Genomic DNA, 14498 nt, shown 5'->3' on the forward strand with positions numbered 1-14498 from the left:
GATCCAGAAATCTCTATTTTAATAAGTACTCCTACTAATTTTGATGTAGGTGATCCATGAACTACACTTTAAACAACTGTCGTTCAGAAGTTCTACCTCCTAGTCCTTACTCTGGATATACTTTTTATGTCTTTACAATTAACTTGATTAGTACAGATGAAAGTTGAGGGTTTTCACATTACTTTCTTATTTGCAGTATGCTATGAAGTCTGCCAAATGCACATAAATTTGCTGTATTAAATCTTATGCTGTTTATCATTTCTTAGTTCTTCATTGACTTTGGAGAATTTTATTGCTGTGTGCATACATTTTTGAATATAGCATTTTGAACATAATTGTCAGGTTGGAGGAACTGCCATTTCAAATAATTAGGAACACTCAGACCATTTTGGGGTGGAGCCCATTTATAAACCTTGGGCTTTTGGCTTTTTAAAAAACTATTTCATTCTTAGGCATATCCATGTAAAATTACCAAAATGATTATGATTAGACTTTACATTGTCATGGTATTTAAATGTGTGTGTTCATATAATGTGAAAAGTGTATATTCACATAAAAATAGCATCAGTACTAAAAGTAGTATAGGTCTTTGATAGCAATATTAATTTAGTTTTAAGCCCTTCTCGTTCAACAGTTTAATAGTCTTCTTGAGGTCCTTGAGGCAGTTTAACTACTACTAATTAAAAATGGACCTCCTGACTGGTCTGTTTTATTGTGCTTTTACTTGTGTCTTAGATGTCTATCCAGATGCTTTTGCTGATGGGAAATTAAATCATCTATTACAGTTTTCAATGAAAAAAAATGTCAGTGGGGCACAGGTCTTGGAGCTGTGGTTTTTAATTTGTATAAAATATTTTTTTATTTTGGATTGGAAATTCCAAGTTTTTTAAAAAAAATTATCATTTGTGAGTATTTTTTTAGATACAGAAATGTTCATGAACCTAGATAGAATATAACATATTAGAATACTTTCAGGTTTTTATTTAATATTTATATACTGTAATGGCATTGTAAAGTTTAGAACTGGAAAGGCTCTTGATAAATCATCTGCTACCTTGAGGCAGTTAAATTTTGTTTAACCCTATTTTAATAGTGAGGCCCTGTGAGAGTAAATGACTTGCCCAACGTCTCATAGCTAGCAAGTGTTAGAGAGAAAACTAGCATCTAGGCTTTTATTTTTCGAATGTAATGATTTTATCTAATTATTTTCTTGGATCATTACATTAATACATTTTCACAACTTCAGCTTATGTCAATGTTCACCATCATTAAGTTTTTAAAGATATTTCTATAATTGTAAATAAAATGCTAGTATTTATTGTAGGTTTCACTTTTTGCCATTTGATAATATTCTTCAATAAAATTAAGTAATTATAAAAATAGCCTGTTTTGTCAGTTGGATAAGCTGGCTTTATTTTATACTGCTGGTAAAGGCACATTACATTCAAGCATTGCAATTATCACTGAAATGCGCATCCATTAACTGAAACATTAGGCTGAGTATATAATTACTGTCCAGAGCCAATATCTTTGAAGCTGCATCTACACAATGCTATTAAGCTATAAGCAATATTTGTAAACTAATATTTAAATGATTCAGAACTGATACCATCTTTTTCAAACATAAAAATGAAAACTGTATATTCAGTTTGGTTTCTCATGTGCTTAGAAAAATATGATGGGAATTCTTAAAGGTGATTGAAATATGTGACTTGAGGTAGATGAATTTTAATACAGTTGCTATAACCTAATACATATTAATGTTACTGACATCATCTTTTTCCCAAGTTTTTTTATTGTGATAAAATATACATAACATAAAATTTACTATCTTAACCATTTTAAGTGTACAGTGGTATTAGATACATTCATATTGTTGTGCAAACGTCACCGCAGTCTGTCTCCAGAACTTTTTTCAGCTTGCAAAACTGAAATTCTGTACCCATTAAACAGTAACTCTTCATTCTCCCCTACCCCTAGCCCTGGCAACATCTGTTCCACTTTCTGTCCATGTGATTTTGACTAGTCTAAGTACTTCATATAAGTGGAGTCATACATTTGTTTTTCTGTGACTGGCTTATTTCACTTAGTTAATGTCCTCAAGGTTCATCGATGTTGTAGCGTGTGTCAGAATTTCCTTCCTTTTTAAAACTGAATAATATTCCATTGTGAGTGTGAACCACATTTTGCTTATCCATTCATCTGTTGATGGACACTTGGATTGCTTCCACATTTTAGCTATTGTGAATAATGCTGCTATGACCATGGGTATACTAATATCTCTTCTAGACCCTGCTTTGAATTCTTTTGAGTGTATACTCAGAAGTGCAATGGCTGGATCATATGGTAATTCTATTTTTAATTTTTCGAGGAACTGCCATACTGTTTTCCACAGTGGCTCTACCATTTTAGACAAGATCGGGCACGTTCAGGGTGGTATGGCCGTAGACTGATTCTGCCGTTTTACAGTCCCAGCATCAGTGGACAAGGGTTTCAGTTTCTCCATATCCTTGCCAACATTTGTTATTTTTTTAAATTGAAGTCTTTTATCCATATAAAATAAAATATATGTATATTCTATTCACAGTAAAACTGAAGTGGCTATGTAATCAAGCTTTTTAACTCAGAAGGTCTTTTTGGGGCTTATCATTGCAAAATTGCTTTTAAATCTGAATATTTATGTTTACTATTGAAATCTATCTGAACTTGTATTTCCAACAATAAGTACCACTTTTCTTTACTGTTACAACATTTAGAAGGGTGTTTTGACAACTGTTGCATATAGATGCTTGACAGTATCCTACAATGTACCTTTACAATTTGTGTAATTTGTATGTTGCAGTATGACATTACTTAATTTATTTGGCCCTACTAAATTCTCTTGTCAGCATCTTGGCTTAGACATACATATCTAAACCATATGACGAGGAGGACAGAGTCAAGAGACTTGCTGTCTAGTTTTGTCTCTACCATTAATGCCACATTTTGTGGTGAAAAATATTGTAGTTTTAAAATCTGGTTAACTTGGTTTTAATGCCTGTCTTTATCATTTAGTAGGTCTGTGGCCTTAGGCAATTTACCTAACTTCTTTAGATACCAGTTTTCCTAAATAAAACACTATAAAGCGCTCTGCAGGGTTGTTTTGAGGGTTAGAGATAATAAGTATAGAGATTCACACAGAATTGGCGTTCCCTAAATCATACCTATTAACATTGGTTTAGTTGGGTAAGTTATAGTCTAAATCTCAAATTTAGCCCATGTGAAATGAAACAATTAAACTGGACAAAGAGAAATGAGTCTGAAGATCCTTGAAATAATATGCTAATATTTTCATTTTGTATACTTCTGTGAAAAGATTTGTAGTGTTCATCAGATTATTAAAGCAGTTTATGAATCTCCCAAAAGGATAAATATTAAAGTAGGTGATCTCCAAATTATCTTCTAGTGATAAAATTTTGATTATATGCTACACAGCCCACCTCAGTGTGGCGAGAGTTAGGGAAATTCTTTCTAAAAAATTTTTTTTACTCAAGACCTTTGTTGTCAGAGGTAATTATTGTAGTTTACCTTAGATTAGCAAATTATACCCAAAGTAAGTAGAGAAAAGGAAATCATTAAAATATGAGTAGAAATCAATGAAATATAAAACAGGCAATCAATGGGGAGCACCAATGACATGACAAGATGGTTATTTGAAAAGACTAATAAAATATATTAAATTCTGCAAGACAGATTAAGGAACAAAAAAAGAGAACCCCCCCCCCCCGACACACACACGAAGTACCAATATCAGGAATGAAAACGGGCATCATTATAGATCCTACACACATTAAAAGGATAATTATGGAACCTTACAAGTAAGTTTATGCCAATAAATTTGACAGCTGAGAGACAATGACAAATTCTTTTAAAAACAGAACTTACCAAAACTAACAAAAGAAGAAATGTGAAATCTAAATAGCTTAATATCTAATAAAGTGAATAAAATTTATAATTAAAAATCTATTCACAGAGGACATTCCAGGCACAGATGGTGACCTCCATGAAACACTGGGGAAGGAAATAAAACCACTCTAACACAAACTTTCAGGAAAGAGAGGAGGAGAATAAATTCCCCATTTCTTTTATGAGTCTCATATAGCCTTAATATCAAAATCCAGCAAGGAAATTTCAGAAAAAGAAGATTGCAGACCAACATGCCTCATGAATATGGACACAAAAGCCCCCAGTAATTTCTAACTTTATACCAGTTACTGTACCTAAAAAGGGTTTAATCAATTTAAGGTTAATTCAATTAATAGTAGATAATATATTTCATATATTTGTTTATTTAATTTGCCATTACATAGGAATGTGAATAACTATTGATGTTATTACCCAGTTGGTAATCAGAAATGACCAGGGTGTTATATGAGGATAGTTACTTAGTATAGTTTTTGGCTTCTGTTGTCTCCCTTAGTACTGTTCTAATAGGCAACTACTTCTGTTTCTTTTTATATTATTCATCAAAAAGGAATTGAATAGATAGCTAGTGGGAAGCAGTCGCATAGCACAGGGAGATCAGCTCGGTGCTTTGTGGCCAGCTGGAAGGGTGGGATAGGGAGGGGGGGAGGGAGACGCAAGAGGGAGGAGATATGGAGATGTATGTATATGTATAACTGATTCACTTCGTTATAAAGCAGAAACTAACACCCCATTGTAAAGCAATTATACTCCGATAAAAACGTTAAAAAATTTTTTTTTAATTTTAAAAAAAGGAATTGAATTTTAAAAAAGTTTTTCATGATAATTATGGGAAATTATTTTTTAATTACACATTTAACAAAATTTCAAATCTACAGAAAAGTTTAAAGAATATTATAACAAATGCCTTTATACCATACATTTTGCCACATTTGTTTTATCTCTCGTTCTATGTCTGTATGACACATTTATGTACACATTACATATAAACTTTTTTCTGAACCATTTGAATATGTTACACACATCAGGACCATGAACCCTTAAGAATACTTTTCATGTATCTCCTGAGAAGAGGGATGTTCTCATATATGAAAATACCATTATCACACTCAAATATAATAATGATATAAGAACATTTAATATATGGTCCATATTTAAGTTTTTCCACTTGTCTCAATAATGTCCTGTATAGCTTTTTTCTAATGCTAGAAACAATGATCATGTGTTGAATTTACTTTTTTCTCTTTAATATAAAATCTTTTTGCCACCTTTCTTTTTTCATGATATTGACATTTTTGAGAACTTCAAGCCAGCTGTTTTGTAAAAATTCCTGCAGTTTGTATTTTTCTGGTTATTGCCTTAGTGTTAGATTTGTTTAAACAATATTGCCAAGAATACTACACAGCTGAAGAAATAAAATTCTTAGTAGAATATTTGCAAAAAGAGCACTTTAGACCAACAGTGAACTATGGAACAAATAGATAAAATGACAGAAATGGCAAAGTTTACAAGATTATACTGCAGACACCAATTCTGCATTACAGTGTTCTTGCCTGCCTTCACTTACCTTATGAATGTTCCAGTTACTCCACATCTTTGCCAACATTGTCAATCTGGTATTGTCAGCCTTTTAAATTTTAACCATTATAGTGTATGGTGGGATTTTACTATAGTACTAATTTGTATTTTCCTAATGACTAATGATATGGAGCATCTTTTCATGGACTTGTTGGCCTTTCATATATCTCACTTTGTGAAGTGTCTCTTCACCTCTTTTGCCTATTTCTTATTGAGATATTTATTTCTTATCATAGAGTGTTGTTTATAAATTCTGTATTCCAGTCCTTTGTCAGACATATTTATTGCATTTTCTCCCCCTCTGTGATTTGTGTTTGTGATTTACTATTTGCTTTCTTAATGATGTTCTTTGAATAAATATTTTTAATTTTGATGAAGTCCAGTTTATCTTTTTTTTTTCTTTTTTGTTTCTTACTTTTTGTGTCCTAAGAAATCTTTACCTTTGCAAGGTCACAACTCTTCTCTCCTATGTTTTCTTCTAGAAGTATTATATTTTTAGTTTGTACATTTGTATCTATGATCCATTTCAAGTTAATTTTTGTCTGTGGTGTGAGATAGAGTAGAGGTTCATTTTTTTTCCCATATGGATATCAGGTTGTTTCAGCACCAGTTTCTGAAAAGACTGTCCTTTCTTCCATTGAATTATCTTGAGCCCTTAGTAGAAAATTAATTGGTTATATATCTTTACATCTATTTCTGAAGTCTCTATTCTGTCCTATGGTGATCTATAAGACTATTCTATGCCAGTATTATAGTGTTTTGATTACTGTAGCTTTTATTGTCTTAAAATCACATAGTGTAAGTCCTCTAAATTTGATATTGTTTTAAAACATTGCCTTGGCTATTCTGGTTTTTGTCTCTCTTTACAAATTTTACAATCGGCTTATCCATCACTAAAATATAACACTATGTTTTGGAATTGCATTAAATGTATAGATCTATTCAAGGAGAACTGACGTTTTAATAGTATTGAGATTTTCTATATTCTTCCTGATTTTCTGGCTCCTTGGTTTTATTGGTTATTGAGAGAGAACTGTTGAAATCACTGACATATATTTATTTCCTCTTGCAGTTCTAGCTGTTCTGGCTTCATGTATTTTGAAACTCTGTTATTAGGTCCATAAACTTTTAGGATTGTTATGTCCTCTTTTTTTTTTTTTTGACTCTTCTATTTATTTTTGTTGTTGTTGTTGAAGTATAGTTGATTTAAAATGTTGTTTAAAAGGAATGTGTATATATATGTATATGTATAACTGAATCACTTTTCTGTACTACAGAAACAGAAATTAACACAACATTGTTATGTCCTCTTGATGAATTGACCCCTTTATCATTATAAAATGACCCTCATTCATGGCAATATTCTTTGCTTTGAAATCTACTTAGTTTGATATTGATATGGCTACTTTTACTTTCTTTTGATTACTGATACCATTCTTTTACTTTTAACCTTACTATGTCTTTATTTTTTATATAAATAAGTTTGTAGGCAGCATATGGTTCAATTTTTTTTTTAATCCTAGATGGTAATCTCTACCACTTAATTGAGCTGTTTAGACCATTTACATTTAATGTAGTTATTGATATGGTTGGATTTAATGCATTATCTTGCTTTTTTTCCTGTTTGCTTCAACTGGTTTTGTTCCCCTTTTTTCTTTGTTTTACTTTTTTGGCCTTCTTTTGGATTGCTTTTTATTATTCCATGTTATCTCCTGTTTTGACTTATTAGCTATAACTTCTGTTTAGTAGTCATTGATCAGGATTTTATAGAACAAATAGAATGCATCTTTAGTTCATCATAGTTCCCTTTCAAGTTATAGCACACAACAGTGTACTTCCATTTTCCCCCTTTTGGCCTTATGCTATTGTTGTCATACATTTTACTTCTACTTATATTATAAGCCCCACAATACCTTGATACTATTTTTGCTTTGAGCAGTCAATTATCTTTTCAAGAGATTTAAATAATAAGAAAACAAGTCTTTTATATTTATCCATGTAGTTACCATTTCCAATGCTTTTGATTCCTTTGTGTAAATCCAGATTTCCATGTGACATCATTTTCTTTCTGTCTGAAAGATTTCTCATAAAATTTTATGTAGCACAGAAATCCTGATAAAAGATTCTTTCAGCTTTTGTATGTCTGAAAAAGCATGTATTTTGTTTTCTGTTTTGAAGGATATTTCCACTGGAAATATCATTCTAGGTTGACAGTTTTTTTCTTTTTAATACATTGAAGAAGTTGTGCCACTGCCATCTCACTTGTCATGTTTATAATGAATAATCTGCTGTAATTCTTTTCTCTTCCTGTGTATGCAATTTGTCCTTTTTCTTGCCTTCTTTTAAGATTTTATCTTTATCACTGGTTTTAAGCAATTTGATTATCATGTGCCTTGCTGTTGCTTTCTTCATGTTTCTGTGTTTGGGATTTGTTGAGCTTCTTAAATCTGTGAAATTTTAGTTTCTTAGAATTGGGAAAACTTTAGACTTTTATTTCTTCAGGTATATTTTTCTGTCCCTCCCTTTTCTCTCTTTTGAGGACTCCAGTTATACATGTTTTAGGCCACTTAGAGTTGTCCAACAGCTTACTGATGTCTTTTTTTCTCTATTTTATTTTGGATTATTTCTATTGCTGTCTTCAAGTTCACTAATATTTTCTTCCACAATGTCTGATATGTTATTAATCACAGACAGTGTATTTTTCAGCTCAGACATTTTAGTTTTCTTCTCTGTACAGTTTGGGACTTCTGTGTATTTTTTTATGTCTCTGCTTAACATCTTTAACTTTTTGAACATATTATATATGTTATCGTAACTCTTTTTTGTCTTTGTCTACTGATTCTGCGTTTATAGAATTTTTTTCTTTGCATTCCTAATAATTTTTTTTATTGGATGGCAGACATTTTTGTGTTTCTATAAATACTGTTGAATTTGGTCTGGGAAGCAATTAAAGTACTTGGAAACAGTGTGATTCTTTCAGATCTTGCTTTTAAGCTTTGTTATGCAGAGCCAGAAAAGCATGTTGTCTAGGACTAATTTTGCCTCAATGCTAAAACAAAACCTTTCTGAGTAGTCTACTCAATGTACCATGAATTATAAGGTTTTCAACTGTGGCTGTTGGGTATAGGACCTATTTTGGGGCCCTCTGTGAACCCCAGGTACTATTCTCTCTAGTCCTTTTAGTGTTGTGTTTTTTTTTTCTTTGACATCAGATAGTTTCCTCAAATGCATATATGGATTGATAAGTACTCAGTTGAAGATTCAGTCCTCTACACATCTCTGAAGTTCTTTCTCTTTATAGCTCTCTCTTTTCCAGTACTCTTTCCTGCAAACTCAAAACTCTAGCTGCTCTGGCCTTTTGGACTATCATTTTCTCCCTCAACCTGGGGAGTCTTCTGGGCTGCACCAAGCTTCCACCTCCCTGGGCCAATCCCAGGGATCCCTGTTTTTTGCTTCCTGACTCTAATGTCTTGAAAATTATTGTTCCATATATTTAAATTGTCTGGATTTTTAGTTATTTCAGGCAGGGGGGTGAATATAATCCCCATTACTCCATGTTGGCAGAAGTCCTGGATTTTATTTTTTCTGTATTTTTTTTCTTTTAATCTATCTGTTTCTTTATATTTAAAGTGGTTTTCTCACAGGCAGTATCCTATCTCACAGTCACTGCATTATACTTAATGTGTTTAGACTAGATATCAGTAAACCTTTTCTGTAAAGGGCCAGATAGTAAATATTTTAGGCCTTACAGGCAGTTTGTGTCACAACTGCTCCACTATGCTATTTAGTAAAAAGCAGCCATAGACAATATGTAAATGATTTGACATGGTTGTGTTCCAATAAAGCTATACTTATGGATATTGAAATTTGAATTCCAGAAATTGTCATGTGTCATGAAATACTATTATTAAATTTTTTTTCAACCATTTATAAGTGTAAATGCCATTTCTAGCTCATAGGCCGTAAAAAAATAGGTGGCAAGCTGGATTTGGCCTGTGATCTGTAGATCACTGACCCTGGTTTAGACTATTTCTCTTTAATATAATTATCGATATTACTGTTATCTTGCTGCTTGTTCCATCTTTTTTTTGTCCCTTTTTTCCCCCTTTCCTGACAGTTTTGGATTAATTGAGTATTTTAAAATTATTCCACTTTATCTTTACTATTGGTGTGTTAGCTATACCTCTTTGTTTTATTTAACAGTTTTTCTGTGGTTTATAAAATGCATTTCTAATTTACCTACCCTGAAATGATATTATAACACTTCATATATAATATAAGAACTTTATAACAATATACTTACATTTAAACCCTTCTGTTCTTTAACTTCTACATTTATAAACCTCTCAATACATTGTTATTATTTTTCAGTTGTTGTCTTTCAGAGAAATTGAAGAATGAAGGGGAAAGTTTTTATATATACCTACATATGTGCTATTTGACACTTTTTTTCTGTAGTTCTAGATTTCTTTATGGTATCTTCTTTATTTTCCATGTGAAAAACTTTTTTTTTTTTTTTAACATTTCTTGTAGTTCAGGTCTGATGGAAACTAATTCTCTCAGCTTCTTTTCTTTTGCCTGAAAAATTCTTTGCCTTTACCTTTAAAAGATATTTTTACTGGGTATAGAATTCTGGTTTGACATTTTCTTTCCTTCTGCTATTTAAAAATGTGTTTCATTGCCTTCTGGCTGTTGTGGTCTCTGACATGAAGTCTGTGAACATTCTGAAACTTCTTCTGGAACTCTGCCCTGAAGGTTCAAGTTACTTCAGATTCTGAACTCTTGTATTTGCCTCCTCAACTCAGTGAGACTGTTGTACTATACTTACAATCCCCCCTCCTTCTCTACAGTCCAGAACGCTTGTTTGTTTCCTTCTTATAGGAATCCAAGTCCTGTACTGCCTGTTTTCCATTTTCTCAAAACTGTTGCTTATTATATTTAATCTAGTTCTCTTGCTGCTTAAGGTAGAAGGGTGAGCCGGGTGCCTGTTACTGCATCATGGCTAGAAGAGCAAGTTCATTCTTTTGGGAGGAAAAAAAAAAAAAATTCATTGAACTGGGAACAACATCTCTGCTTTAGATACTAGAGATTTAAAAATGTGAACTGTACAGGCTTGATCTCTAGTCTCATGAAACTTACATTCCAGAGGAAGCAGAGAGAAATATTTAATAACTAAGCAAATCCGAAAGGTAATTTAAGATACTAGATAAGCACTGTGAAGACAGTAATGCAGGATGGTATGATAGAAAGATGGAAAGAAGAGTCTACTTTAGATTGGAAGAACATGAAAGGCCTTGCTGAAGTAGTTAATGTTTGACATGAGGCTTGATTGATAATAAGAATTGTCAAACTATGGTCTGAGAGCCAGTGCCTGTTTTGTAAATAAAGTTTTATTGGAAAACAGCCACACCTATTCCTTTATGTATTGGCTGTGGTTGCTTTTGGGCAACAATGGCAAAGGTAGTAGTTGGCCCATAAGCCTAAAATATTTATTATCTGATCTTTTAAGAAAAAGTTTGCCACACCTGACCTAAAAGAACTACCCATTTATTGCTTGAGCTGAGATCACCAATGACAGTAGTATTTATAAAGCTGGTATATACTTTTTTAGCCTTATCTTAATGAACTTTAAATGAATGAGCATTCAACATAAGTGACCACTTTCTCCTTCTTGAAACAATTTTTCTTTTTCCTTAGCTTCTCTGACACCGTGCTTTCTTGTTTTAATCTCTCTCATAATTCCTTCTCAGCTTCTTTGTATACTAACTTTCCTAAATCTGACCTTTAAACATTGTTTCTTAGGGCTGGGCTTAGGTCTTCATATCTGTCTTCTCCGTTCTCTCCCTAGTCTCATCGCCTGTGTCTTTAATTACCATTTATTTACTGAAGAGCCCAAATACATATCTCTAGCTGGGCCTGTCCTCTGAACTTTAGACTTGCGCATCCAGCTGTCTACTTGACATCTGTTTATCATCTTAAATTCAGGAGCCTCTAAACAGAATTCATGACATCCCCTGAAAAAGCTGCTTTACTTTTAGATTTCTCTATTCAGTAAATGGCATCTGATGCTCACGTCTGTAACCTAGAACTCACTGTAGCCATTAAAACCTTTCAGTTCTCTGTCCTAAGTATTTGATTTTATATAATTTTATATGTATTAGCATGTTACTAGTCAAGGCCACATCTCCATGACCTCTGTGGCGATTTTCTAATGGTCTGCCCATATCTATTCTTGCATCCCCCAAAATTATTCATCATATACGTTAGCCAAAGTGATTGTTTTACAATGAAAATTAGTGTTTCCCATTGTTACTAGGATAAAGACCAAATCTTTTACATGGCTTATAGCATCTGCTGAAGAAACTCTCTGTCTCCCTCTCCAGTCCTATCCTATACCAGTTTCCTTTTCTTTTTTAATTTCTTTTCTCTAGGTACTCTGGCATTTTTTCAGTTCCAAAATTCTCCAGATACTTTACCAGGGCCTTTGCACGTATTGTTTCTTCTCCCTGGAATGATCTTTCTCTGTTCTTTGCCTTGCTAATTCCTACACTGTTTTCTCTGGACTGCCTTCCCTCATCCTTCCTTCCTATCTTAGGGCCTCCAGTTATATGAAGTCATATTACTTAGTCTTTAGTCTTCAACGCACTTATCACACTGTGATTATTCACAGCTAAAATTAATGTAATTATGTGTCTGTCTTGTTCACCATTGTGTTCTCAGCACCAAGCATATTTTGTGACAGTCAGTAAATATTTGTGAAATGAAATAATAAATGTGTATATTATGTCTTTCAATTATCACAAAACCCCTGAAATTTATAATTTCTCTTTGAGAGGCTATTAAATTCCTTGGGAAAAATTTAGTAAAGAATAATGATAATAGTTGCCATTTATTGAGCAACTTTCATGTGTTTCCTATTCACTATGCTACCCTACAATGTAGAGGTAGACTTATCCTAATTTTTATGTGGGGAAACTGAGGCTCACAAGGGTTATTTCACTTGCCAAGAGTCATACAGCTAGTACATGGGAGAGCCATGATTCAGACCCAATTGATCTTTCTCTAGAGGCTCTTATGTTCTTACACTTTGTGTTACAGCCTCCTAACCAGATTATTACTGGGAAAACTGCAATTTGTAACTTTACCACAGGCTTCCAACTAATTTTTCCTTTTTACTCCAAAGGGATTAAAGTTAGTATCTATACATACTAGCTCATATATTCATTATTTGTTAATATTTACATAATGATTGTGAAAATACATGTACTTCTTGGATTAACAAACATCTATAAAATACTGAATGCTGAAATTTAGTAATTTGGTTTGGATCTTTGAAGGCATGCTCTAGAATAGTTATGCAAAAATTACACCAAGGCTACAAATGAACTTACTCCATTTGGCATTCAATTTTTTTCTTAGTTGTCGTAGTTTTGATCCTAAGTTGAGAAATTACTCACATATTCGAATTAAATTATGGAATGTTTCACATTTTCTCTACCTTAGAACATGTAGTAAAATTTGGATGGATCTTTAAGAGTCTGTTTCTTAAAGAGTTTATCATATAGGGCAAGGCACTGCTTTGAGAAACTGCAGCTTAGCTTCATTCTGTTATTACTGCATGGTTTAGGAGTCTTAAAGATTCTGCTATTTCTATGATAAATCAGTATCATGAAAAATTGATTTTTGTCTTTTCTTTCAACATTGGTAAACTCATTTCTGCCATGAAGCATCTTATCTCCTTGTAATGCTCTTAAAGGGAATTACCCTTGATATTTTGGTAGATCTAAACACTTTCCCCCTTCTCCTATTTGTGAGCTTTGCAGAGAGTATTATAGCTCTTTTCTGGAATTTTCTACATTTTAAAAATCCCCTTTATAAAAAACTCATCTACTTGTACATACAATATAAATCTGTAACAGAAAGACAAATATCACATTATATCACTTATATGTGGGGTCAAAAAAAGATACAAATGAACTTATTTACAAAACAGAAATAGACCCACAGACATAGAAAACAAACTTATGGTTACCAAAGGGAAAAGGGGGGAGGGATAAATTAAGAGGTTGGGATTAACACATACACACTACTATATATAAAATAGATACCCAACAAGGACCTACTGTATACCACAGGGAACTATACTCACTATTTTGTAATAACCTATAAAGGAAAAGAATCTAAAAAAGAATATATATATGTTCATATATATATATGTATTACTGAATCACTGTGCTGTACACCTGGAACTGATGTGACATTGTAAATCAACTACACTTCAGTAATGTTTTTTAAAAATAAAAAATAAGAAAAACAACAAAAAAAAAACCTAGAATCTGAAAAAAAAGAGTCTGTAAAGCATTTGAACTAACCCCAGTAAGATCATATTATAATTAATAATAATAATAATATTTTGGTCATCAAGCCTTGCTTCATAATAATTTCACACTTAAGTTTAAGTGCTAAACTTTGTAGCTTCATATAGTGATTTTCATTACAGAGATCATTTTTATTATTTGCCATTTGAGCTATATAGAAATATAGACTACTAGACCTAGTAATTCCTGTTTATTTTGTAGAATGGGAGGTGAGAACTAGAATTGAGGAAGGGATTTTGATTTCATATAAATTTATCAGCTATTAATTAGTTAGCCTATAGATTTTTATAGTAGCTATTGAACTTTTGCAGCCAGTCTTATTTTGAGTATATTTTTAAGGTAGCATTTATTAGCTTCTATATCATCTCACCCTATCATCTCATTCATGTGAAATGGAGTTTTTTGCTTATTGATTTTTTAAAAATAAAAACTAAGTGATACCCATACATACAGAACATTGAAATTCTAGTCTTGCCCATGAAGAAAAACAGTTAAATTAATATTAGACATATATGGCACTGCAAATAAAGCTAAACAAATTTTTATAAATAAAAAACAAAAATTTACTGTGTTTATTTA

The 14498-nt window shown here is 32.2% G+C and overlaps 1 protein-coding gene across 8 annotated transcripts in view; it reads left to right on the plus strand.

Annotated features, from left to right (window-relative positions):
- The window catches only part of RANBP17 (RAN binding protein 17), a 315779-nt gene that overhangs the window by 106692 nt on the left and 194589 nt on the right, over positions 1–14498 (plus strand). The gene's annotated exons all lie outside the window — the stretch shown is intronic.

The sequence above is a fragment of the Balaenoptera borealis genome, assembly GCF_965194805.1.
Source record: "Balaenoptera borealis genome assembly, chromosome: 2".
Lineage (NCBI taxonomy): Eukaryota > Metazoa > Chordata > Mammalia > Artiodactyla > Balaenopteridae > Balaenoptera > Balaenoptera borealis.